Source organism: Podarcis vaucheri, assembly GCF_965113315.1.
Source record: "Podarcis vaucheri genome assembly, chromosome: 7".
In the NCBI taxonomy this organism is placed as follows: Eukaryota; Metazoa; Chordata; class Lepidosauria; order Squamata; family Lacertidae; genus Podarcis; species Podarcis vaucheri.
Genome location: NC_138765.1, coordinates 20,126,792 through 20,137,399, shown reverse-complemented (window position 1 = coordinate 20,137,399; position 10,608 = coordinate 20,126,792). Strand labels below are relative to the sequence as shown.

Genomic DNA, 10,608 nt, shown 5'->3' with positions numbered 1-10,608 from the left:
ATCCTGAATTTAGAAAGGTAGCTTGCTGGAGATAAGTAATCTTGATCCAGCAGGCTCGTCTTATGTTCTTATGGCTACACACATGCGAAAGCAATGGTCTGCAAGGAAAGATGGGTTGGGGGGGGAATTCGATTCATTTCGCATTTATACATGAACCTGTTTGATTTCAGAAGCGTTATGCAAACTGAGACTCAGACATCCCTCAAATTCCGTATCTTCTCTGAATCTTTCAATGCTATTCTCCAGCAGCGGAATTTCTTTACAAATTCATAGTCTGGGGAGGAAATGCTTGAAAACATGCACATTAGTGGAAAATATCACACAGAACTGTATTATCAGGGGAGAGCCATTTTGCAAAAGTATGGATATTAGGCAAAATTGCATACAAATATATGTATGTCAGGTGACATTTGAACTGAAATTCTGCTGAATTTTAATGAGGACTTTTTAAAAAAAAAATCAAAAATTAATGTGGAGACTTGAAGGTGAGCCTAGAAAAAATGAAATGTATATATATGCCTATCCCTCCCTGTGAGTCCCAAATGGCTGGAGCTGAACTTTAGGAACTGGAGAGTTTTTCTGGTACCTCTGAGTTTGAAAATAAATTAAAAACCTGGACTCCTGCAGAAGATTTATTCCCCTTCCCAATTTTAAAATCGGAGTGCTACTGACAATATGCCTAGTGCTCCCTCTGAAAAAGCTTTTAAAAACAGCAACACCCAAATGTAAACAAACAATAACGGAGAATAAATAGCATGAAAAAACACAATTACTCTCATTTGGCTATGTGTAGTTTAGAAGCAGAGCCCCCACCCTCATGCCTAAGAGAATCCAGTTCTGGAGATGTATTTGAATAGCAGAACATCTGGCTACATGCAAATCAGGACCAATATTACGAGAACACAAAGAGCAGCTATGCTGTTGGCAGTGCACTGTAAAACATTTCTCCCATTTCCTCTGAGGTTCCTGCCTTTTCCTGTTCAGATAAAGGAGGTAGGGAAGATAATGGCTTCCCTTGAACCAAAACTAATCTACCCCATACACTGTAGTATAGATAGACTTACAAACTTGCAACATGTGATAATACTTTACATGGGGGGGGGGGCTGTGTTGGGGGACAGGTGGCCTGCTTGGCTGTTTCTGGATCCTGAACACTGTTAGGAGCTGAACGCTGTTAGATAAAACATGAAAACAGACAAACAAACCTTATGCAAACATCAGTGAAAATGAGAAACAAAAATGCATTATATTAGGAAAATTCTTTTTCGACAAAACAATTTTTTTTGTCTCTCACACAAAAATCCATACAAAAACGTGTCTGTTAGAGAAATTCCCACCACATGATCCTTTATGAAAAATGAGTGTGATCTGGAAATCAGAGGTGGATTTAAGGGCACGCAACCAGTCAGGTCTCACTTGGGGGCTACTGCAGGGGGCGCCACAACTAAGATGTAGAATGGAAGGTGAAAGGCAAGCAGAGGCAAATTTTGGCATCATACAGGGTGCCAGTGAGACCCCAAGGTCTGCCACTGTGGAAATGTAGAGGACTGAAGATTGGGGAAACGTGAAACTGAGAGAAACCAAATTGACGGATTTGCTTGTGCCTCTGTAGAACTCTTACTTGGTCGGCTTCTTTTCCAGTGGATTTATTGTTTTGCATATGGATGTTGTGATATGCAGACCACGGATGTCTGGTCCCATTATTCTGCTATTTCCTTATTAGAGTTATGCAAACATTTCCCATCTGGATGAATAATGGAATTCTTTGCTAACCTGTGAGCAATTCACTTTTTCAGTTTATTCCTGATGCAAATAAACTCTCAATAATATATAATATTAGGTATCAGGGAGGCCTGCTATCTTTTCTCCTGGAGGCAGAAGGAGCTGGAGGCCATCAGTGGAGGAGATGAGCTGCTCACCTCGCCCTGGTCCACAGCAGCCTTCATTCGCTGCTCCCAATTAAGCTGGTGTTTCCCCATCTCTTGCCAGCAGAGAGAAGCCTGCACCATCCCTGTGTGAGTGACTGACCGAGGGGGTTGGGACTATATTGCTTCCTGGGGTGACTCAAGCCGAGGCAAACTGCCGGTGGTGAACCCAAAGGATGAGAAGAAAAGGGCATGCACAGTTGGGGAATCTGCTTGGGGAGAGCGCAAGAGTCACCTCCTTAAACATTTGGAGATTTTTATTTTTATTCTTATTTTATTATTTAATGAATTTATATCTCGCCCTATACCTGGAGGTCTCAGGGCAGTACAAGGGTTAAAATCTGGTATTGGTTTGTTTCTCCTTTCTTTTCCTACGGTGATGGTCTTAGCTTAATTATAAATTTGCAGTCAGGTTGCTTAATATTGTTGAATTTCCAAGAGGGAGGGAAAGATGTGACAGGACCAGCCGAGGGAGTTGCAGTGGTTTATTTTGCCTCCTTTCCAAATCAGCTTGCAATTTTTAATTTTTTAAAAAGTCCTCATTAAAATCCAGGCTATTTTTACTATTACAGTCATATCTCATGTTACATTTGCTTCATGTTACGTTCTTTCAGGTTATGTCCCACGGCGACCCGGAAGTAGCAGAAAGGGTTACTTCTGGGTTTCGCCACTCGCGCATGCACAGAAGCGCAAAAATGACGTCACACGCATGCACAGAAGCGGCAAATTGCAACCTGTGTGTGCACCGCTGCGCCGCCGCCGCTTGTGCTCTTTTCATGTTGTGAATGGGCCTCTGGAACAGATCCTGTTCACAACCAGAGGTACCACTGTATATGCATTTATACACACATTCTCCAGTAATCTATGCATATTGTACTCATTTCTTGGTTGAGGAAATGGACTGCAAAATTCAGAGGATGTCTTCCTTTCGGTTCACCATTCCATGAGATCTCAGTCAAATTTATCCTCCTGACGTGGCCCTCTGGAAGTTGTATTTGCTATTTTATTCATTGCGTTTATATCCGACCTTTCCTTCCAAGGAACTCCGCTGGTATGCATTGTTCTCTCCATTTTTATTTAATCACCACAACAACTCTGTCAGGTACGTTACGCAGAGAGGCAGTAACTGGCCAAAGTCCACCCATTGAGAGCTTCCTGGTTGAGTGGGGATTTCAACGTTGGTCTCCTACGCTCTACACCACACTGGCTGGACTATAGTTCCCACTAGCCCCAGCAAGCAGGGTTAAAGGTGAAGGGTGATGGGAATTGTGTAGTTCATTGTAACATCTGGGGGGGCCACAGGTTCTCCAGCCCTGGTTGAGAGTGAGATAAATTGGGGTTTCGTGGGGCAGTATCCTTGCCTAGGTAAAGCAAAGTCTTTATTTATTTTGCAGGTACTGAAAGGATGTCGTTATACAACATCATGGTCCTTGCTGTCTACATCTTTGCCTTCCTGGCTGGCCTCCCTGCCAACCTCCTGGCCTTCTACACATTCCAAGCCAAGGTGCGCCAGAAGGCAACCCCAATAGAAATCCTCTTGTTCAACTTGACTGTGTCTGATGTCATCCTGCTCCTCTTTCTGCCCTTCAAGATGGTGGAGGCCGCTTCGGACATGACGTGGCCTCTGCCCATGTTCCTTTGCCCCCTGACCAACTTCTGTTACTACAGCAGCATCTACATCAGTACCCTGTTCCTCATGGCCATTAGCGTGGAGCGCTACCTGGGTGTTGCCTATCCTATCAGGTACAAGTTGAACCGGAGGCCAATGTATGCAGTGTTTGCCAGCATCTTGTTCTGGTTCCTCGCCTGCTCCCATTGCAGCATTATCTATGTTGTGGAACTCGCGGTGCCAGACCATAATAACGAAACCATCTCCAACTCTGCCAACGCCTCCAAATGTTACGAGAGTTTCTCCGCCAACCAGCTCGACATCCTCCTCCCTGTCCGCATGGAGCTCTGCATCACCCTCTTCTTCCTCCCTTTCATCATCACCCTTTTCTGCTACATCAACTTAGTCCGCATCCTAGCCTCCTTGCCCAATATCCATGCCCGCAGGAAGAAACGGGCTGTGGGGATCACTGTTACCACTTTGCTCAACTTTGCCATCTGCTTTGCTCCCTTCAACATCTCCCACATTGTGGGCTTCATCCAGAATGAGAGTCCTTCCTGGAGGGTTCATGCTTTGCTCCTTAGCACCCTCAGTGCTTCCATGGACCCAGCAATCTTCTACTTCTCCTCCACTGCCATCCAACAAACCTTTGCCAAATGTTTTTCCAGCCTGGGGCAGAAGATCCATGCCATCTTGCCACGGTGTTACCAGTTTTGTGGGTTCTGCTGTGACGTCGAGATAGACCACAGTGGGGGTGATAAATCTTCTATTTCTAACCTGGGCGAGCTGCCTTCTGAAAGGATTGTGAGGGGCTGGTAGCCTGCTTTGTCCATACTTTGGGACTTGGAATGAAAGAGGATGTCCATATGGAGAAATGAAGGACCTTCTTTCCTGTGCTTCTCAGCAGACTTTTGCAAACTCCACAGCGGAGTTTGTGAGGTTAGTGGGGCTGAGAGACTTCACAGAAGTGTGACTAGCCCAAGGTCACCCAGCAGCTGCATATGTGGAGGAGCGGAGATGTGAACCCGGTTCACCAGATTACGAGTCTACCACTCTTAACCACTACACCACACTAACTCTCCAGAGGGCTGCCCAACACGAAAGGTGGATCTCAGACTGAGAAAAATGCCCATACCTCACCTATGTGAGCTGGTCTATTTGCCTCAAAAGCAACATTGGCCCCCATTTCGCAGTTGACATCTTGTCCTTGGCCTTCATCTGCTACTGCTGGTTGTGGTACTGAAGCTCAGACCTTGCACGGGCCTTCTCAAGATTTGAGTTCTGGACAATTAGCAAGGATACTCAGTGCCCCCCCCTCCGTTTTTTATTTATTTATTTATTAATAAATTTTATTTGCTTTATACATGTTACATTCAGAAAAGAATCAGTTGTACAAATAATAAAGAGAGTAAACAAGATACATGTTATCTTAATTTGACCTGCGAGAAAACTAACATATACCGAAGCATGAATAATAAAATGAAAAATACCTAAATAAAAAATAGAAAATGTAAGTACGTTGAATAACTTAAAAATGAAAAGAAAAGAAAAAATATAAAAGAAAAACAGAGGGGGGAAACTGCCTCTTATACACATCTTTTAAGGAATACAAGCATTCACTGATTTTCTGGCTAGATTCCCTGATTAGTACATTGACTTCCTTCGACCCCTATACTGTTCCAATAATCTCACATCTTTGGTTGTTTGTAATCATTTTAAATTTAGTGGAGAGCTAATTTGTTTACCTGTGGAGTTTTTAATCTAGACTAAGCCAGTCATAGTTTTGGGAACCTACTTTCTTCATATAATTTGTAAAGACATCCCATTCTCTTCTAATTTTCTCACTTGGTTGGTTTCTTACTAATTCTATTAATTTCGCCAATTCAAGATATTCACGTAATTTTAATAACTGTTCTTCTTTTTTAGGGATTGTGTAGCTTTTCCAGTACTTTACAATCACAATCCCGGTGGCCGTAACTGTGTATAGAAAGACTCTTTTGTTTTCCTTAGGGATGTCTGTTGTGAAGATACCTAAATGAATAACTCTGTTTTTGTTTTGTTTTTTAAAAAAGTTTTGTTTTAACATTTTTTAAAATTCTTTGTATATCATGTCCCAGAATAATTTCATTCTGGGGCATGTCCACCACATGTGGAATAAATTCTCATCTTTATGGTTACACCTCCAGCACTTGCTGCTATTATTTTTTTTATTCATTTTTGCCAATTTTGATGGAGTCAGGTACCATCTATACAGCATCTTTTTAAAAATTTATTTAATTAGGTAGCAGGTTGTAAATTTGATATCACGTTTCCAAAGATTTTCCCATTTCTCTAATTCTATAGTATATCTGAAGTCTTGGGCCCATTTTACTATCACATCCTTAACATCTTCATGTTTTAGATGCCAGTTTAATAATAAGTTGTACATTTTGGACAAATTCTTTTTATCATTTGAGAGCAATTCCCTATCTATATCTGATATTCTGTTGTCAAATCCATTTGTTTTTCTGTCTTCCTCAAAAAATCAGTTTAATTGATGATATTGTAACCAGCTTAGCCCCATTTGTTTAAGTTCATCATAATTTTTCAATTTTATTTTATTTTATTGTTTTCTTCTACTAATAAATCTTTATATGTCTGCCAGTTGGTGTCCATATTATTCCTTTTCACAGCAACCGCCCCCATTTGTGATAACCAATAAGGAGTTTTCAGCTCCAACAACCTTTTATTTCTGTCCCAGACCTCGCATAAAGCTTTCCTAATAATATGGTTAAGAAATCCTTTATGTATTTTGATTTTATTGTACCCCAAATAGCCATGCCATCCTACTCTATTATCCCACCCCTCCATATTGAGTAACTTAGCGGGTTTTTTAGGCTCATCCACTCCTTCAACCAAGCCAAGTATGCGGCTTCATAATACAACTTTAGATTGGGGAGTGCGAAACCTCCTCTATCTTTTAAATCTGTTAGTAATTTAAATTTTATTCTGGGTTTTTTGCCTTGCCAAATATACCTTGCTAGATATCTAGCAAACATTTGAGTCCATTGATACATTGAAACATTTGAGTCCATTGATAATTGGGATAGATTAAAAGAGAAACAGCATTTTCGGGAGGACGGCCATTTTAATTGTTGAAAATCTTCCCCATAATGATAATTTAAGTCTACTCCAGAGTTCCAACTCTTTTTTTATCTCACTCCAGACCCTTACATAGTTATCCTTATAGAGATTAATATTTTCATGGTGATCCAGATTCCTAGATACTTGGCTTTATTTGTCACTTTTGGTCCTGTCTCATTTTCTAACTCTGCTTTTTCTTGTATGTCCAAATTTTTAACCATAAGTTTTGTTTTCTCTTTCTTAATATTAAAACCAGATAGATGGCCAAATTCCTTCATTTTCGCCAATGTTTCTAAAATTCAGTTATTGGGTTTTCGGTTGTTATTATCAAATCATCTTCAAATGCCTTAACTTTGTAGGCTCTTTTCCCCAATTTTATTCCTTCTATCTCTGGATCATTTCTTAATACTGTTAAATATGTTTCTAAGACCATTATAAAGAGACGGGGCGACAAAGGACAGCCTTGTCTTGTTCCTTTGGAAATATTAAAAGGTTCTGATAATTCACCATTTATGATCAATTTAGCCTTTTGAGTTTTATATATTGCTTGGATCCCACTGCAGATTTTTTTCACCTAATTTCATTGTCTCGATAGTTTTATGCATAAACTTCCAGGATACTTTATCAAATGCCTTCTCGGCATTTAGCAACAATAGGGCTGCCTTTTTGTCTGGCCTCATTTCAAAATATCCTATAATGTCTGTTACCATCCATGTGTTGTTTTGGATCTGTCTTCCCAGGATGCTCAGTGCTTAATGGTAAGGTATGAGTAATGTTTTGCTAGCAACAGAAGTAGGCTGTTATTCTTCGGTTGCAGACAGGGAAATGTGGGTCTCTGACTTCCTGTGCCAACTAAGAGTTTGGCAGTTGTTTATCAAGAGCCAGGGTTGTTATCTTCCCAACAGATTGCACAAATAGGTTCCCTCTGGCCCATTACTGCAATCACACATTCCAAAAGGATGGGAAAACACCGTCCATTGTTATTAAGTGTATCAGAAAGGGAATTTTGCCTGTGATATTAACACAGAAGACATTTTATTCTTTTATTGGAGAGAATTCTATACATTGACACAGAAACTTTTGATTAGTCCTGGCTTTATGACTGGGGGTTGTTCATTCAAAACAAGGAAAGCTTCACATGGGATTTTAACCCCTCCCTCCTCACATTTTAATAAATTGCTTATAAATTACAGGAGAAGGCAGCCACCTGGTCTTCATAACTTTTATGGAGTCTTCATGTCTCAAGAAGCATAAGTGATTGTTTGGGCAGAGAATGCTACCCACAATGCCAGGGGGGTCTCCAGTTGTTGTTTTCCTCAATTCAGTATTTAATCTTCTTAACAATTATATAAAAAACTGTTTACATTTATTAATGAGAGCCAGTGTGGTATAGTGGTTAAGAGTGGTAGATTTGTCATCTGGTGAACCGGGTTCACGTCTCCGCTCCTCCACATGCAGCTACTGGGTGACCTTGGGCCAGTCACACTTCTTTGAAGTCTCTCAGCCCACTCACCTCACGGAGTGTTTGTTGTGGGGGAGGAAGGGAAAGGAGAATGTTAGCCGCTTTGAGACTCCTTAAAGGGAGTGAAAGGCGGGATATCAAATCCAAACTACTACTACTACTACTACTACTACTACTATTCTTCTTCTTCTTCTTCTTCTTCTTCTTCTTCTTCTTCTTCTTCTTCTGTGGTTAAAATGATGCTATTAGCTATACCCATGATGTAGTGACCATAGTATCTAGGCTTCAGTTCCATATACACTGGCAGGGGTGCTTGCTCCACAAGATACACTGGTGAGATTTGCTGTGGATTAAGCATGGGCATGATCAATGTACACCATTTCCCCTACACAATTTGCCAGGTTTATAGGTGGCAAATCTTGGGGGAGATGTGCAGTGATTCTCCATCCATGGGATGCAACATGTTTTATGGGTCTATGAATAAAGCCCCTTATTTATTACTGCAGTTTTTCAAACTGCATTTTGAGTCTATTTCCTGCATCCCTTCCTGCTGCCTCTTCAGCCTTGCTGTATCTGAGCAGGAAGTGGAGCTAAATAAATACAGATATATCAAGATCAGCTAAACACAACACACTTAGGAACTTAATGCTGATGGACAGAAGCCATAGTCCTTGCAAACAGAAGATGAGGCAGTCAATCTGTCTCTGAACTGAGCTGGAGGCTCACACAATTGAGTGCTGCTCCACATTAAAATAGGAATATATGTAAATCTTGAATACAGAAAGGCAGTTTGCCAGAGACAAGTGATCCTTGTTGCAGACAGGCTTATTTTATATGAAGTAGCCCACTCCAGATAGATGTTTATCACCTGTGAGAATTTATCAAGAGCAGAAGGGAGCTGTGGAAAGTTGCCCCATGTGGTCAACCACTGAATTGCAGCTGGCATTTTCCCTGTGAAGGACCCTCAGGCCCTAGACTGACTCCGCCTAACTTGGTTGGCCATTTTACCCTCCTGGTCAGGAAGGAGGCTAAGAGGACTTCCTCATAGAAGTTGAGAACCTTGCCTGAGCAACAATATCTTCCTGGAGTGGTCCTGGTTCTCTGGGGGTGAAGTCAAACAGCTGCATTAGCAGCACCAAAGTGACCTCCCTGGAGCACAAAGAGACCATTGGCTGTGGTGAGGACTGCAGGGCCTGCTCCCTTCCAGGGCCCTTTCCCCTGGGCCCGACGGAAAGGGCTCTGGAAGGGAGCAGGCCCTGCAGTCCTCACCACAGCTGATGGTCCAAGGCACAGAAAGATGTATATGCCTGGAAACATTCAAACTAAAACACTAGTGAATTTTAATGTGGACTTTTAAAATATATATAAAAAACCAGAAGCTACAGTAGAGAACTGAACTTCAGACTGGGGGGGGGGGACCCAAAACAAAACCCAAACAAAACTAAAACAGTGTAATTGAAAATAAATACCAGAATTATTCTCATTTGGCTATGTGCAGTTCAGAAGCACAGCTGCAGCACTGATGCCTAGGAAAATCCAGTTCTTGAGAAATGTTTGAAGAGCAGAATACCTGGCTACATGCAAATCAGGGCCAAGATTATGAGAACACAAAGAGCAGCTATGCTGTTGGCAGTGCACTGTAAAACATTTCTCTCATCTCCCCTGAAGTTCTTGCCTTTTCCTGCTCAGATAAAGGAGGTAGGAAAGATAATGGCTTCCCTTGAACCAAAACTAATCTACTCCATACAGTGCAGTGTAGATTGACATGCAGACTTGCTACCTGTGATAATACTTTACATTTTATTGGGCTGCTGTGGGAAACGGGTGGTCTGCTCAGCTATTTCTAGATGACCACTCCCAGTATTTACAACACTGGCTGGGGCTGAAAGGTAAAATGTGCAAACAAAAAAATATGCATACATTAGTGAAAATGACATACAGATCTGCATTCTATTTCTTAAGATTGCTTTCCAAAATGCATCTATTAGAGAAATACTCACCCAAAATTGCTAATCATCATCATCAGTGTGATATGGAAATGTAGAGATCTGGGGGTTATGTTCTGAAGTTCTCACTCTGGGCCAGCCGGGGGGTACTGTAGATAGCTATGCAAATGAAGGATCCAAAGTTTTAGAAAGTTGTTACAGTAACGTTGTACTGGAGGTCTATATAAGCAGGCTGACTGAACCCTTCAGTTCAGTTCTGTTCTGGCCTGTGAATAAACAAAAGCTGTCTGAAGAATCGCTGTGTCGTCTGATATGTTCACCCACAACTTAACACTGAAGATTGGAAAAATGAGAAACTGAGAGAAACCAAAATTGACAGCTTTGCTCACACCTCAGTATAACTCTTGTTTGATCAACCTCCCCCCTTGGACTTTATTCAGCCTAAATTCTAATTATAGGCCACATTTTCTTTAATTATCATTTGCTTAAGAGAGACAAGTATGAAAGAGGGTGCTTTTTGTTTGAATTTTTGCTGGTTCTGAA

At 41.3% G+C, this 10,608-nt stretch overlaps 1 pseudogene across 1 annotated transcript; it reads left to right on the top strand.

Annotated features, from left to right (window-relative positions):
• Positions 1–2,985: 2,985 nt before the first annotated feature.
• On the top strand, positions 2,986–6,092 carry LOC309537224 (free fatty acid receptor 2 pseudogene; annotated as a pseudogene). Its single transcript has one exon. The product of its transcript is annotated as a free fatty acid receptor 2 pseudogene (transcript).
• The last annotated feature ends 4,516 nt before the right edge of the window (positions 6,093–10,608 follow it).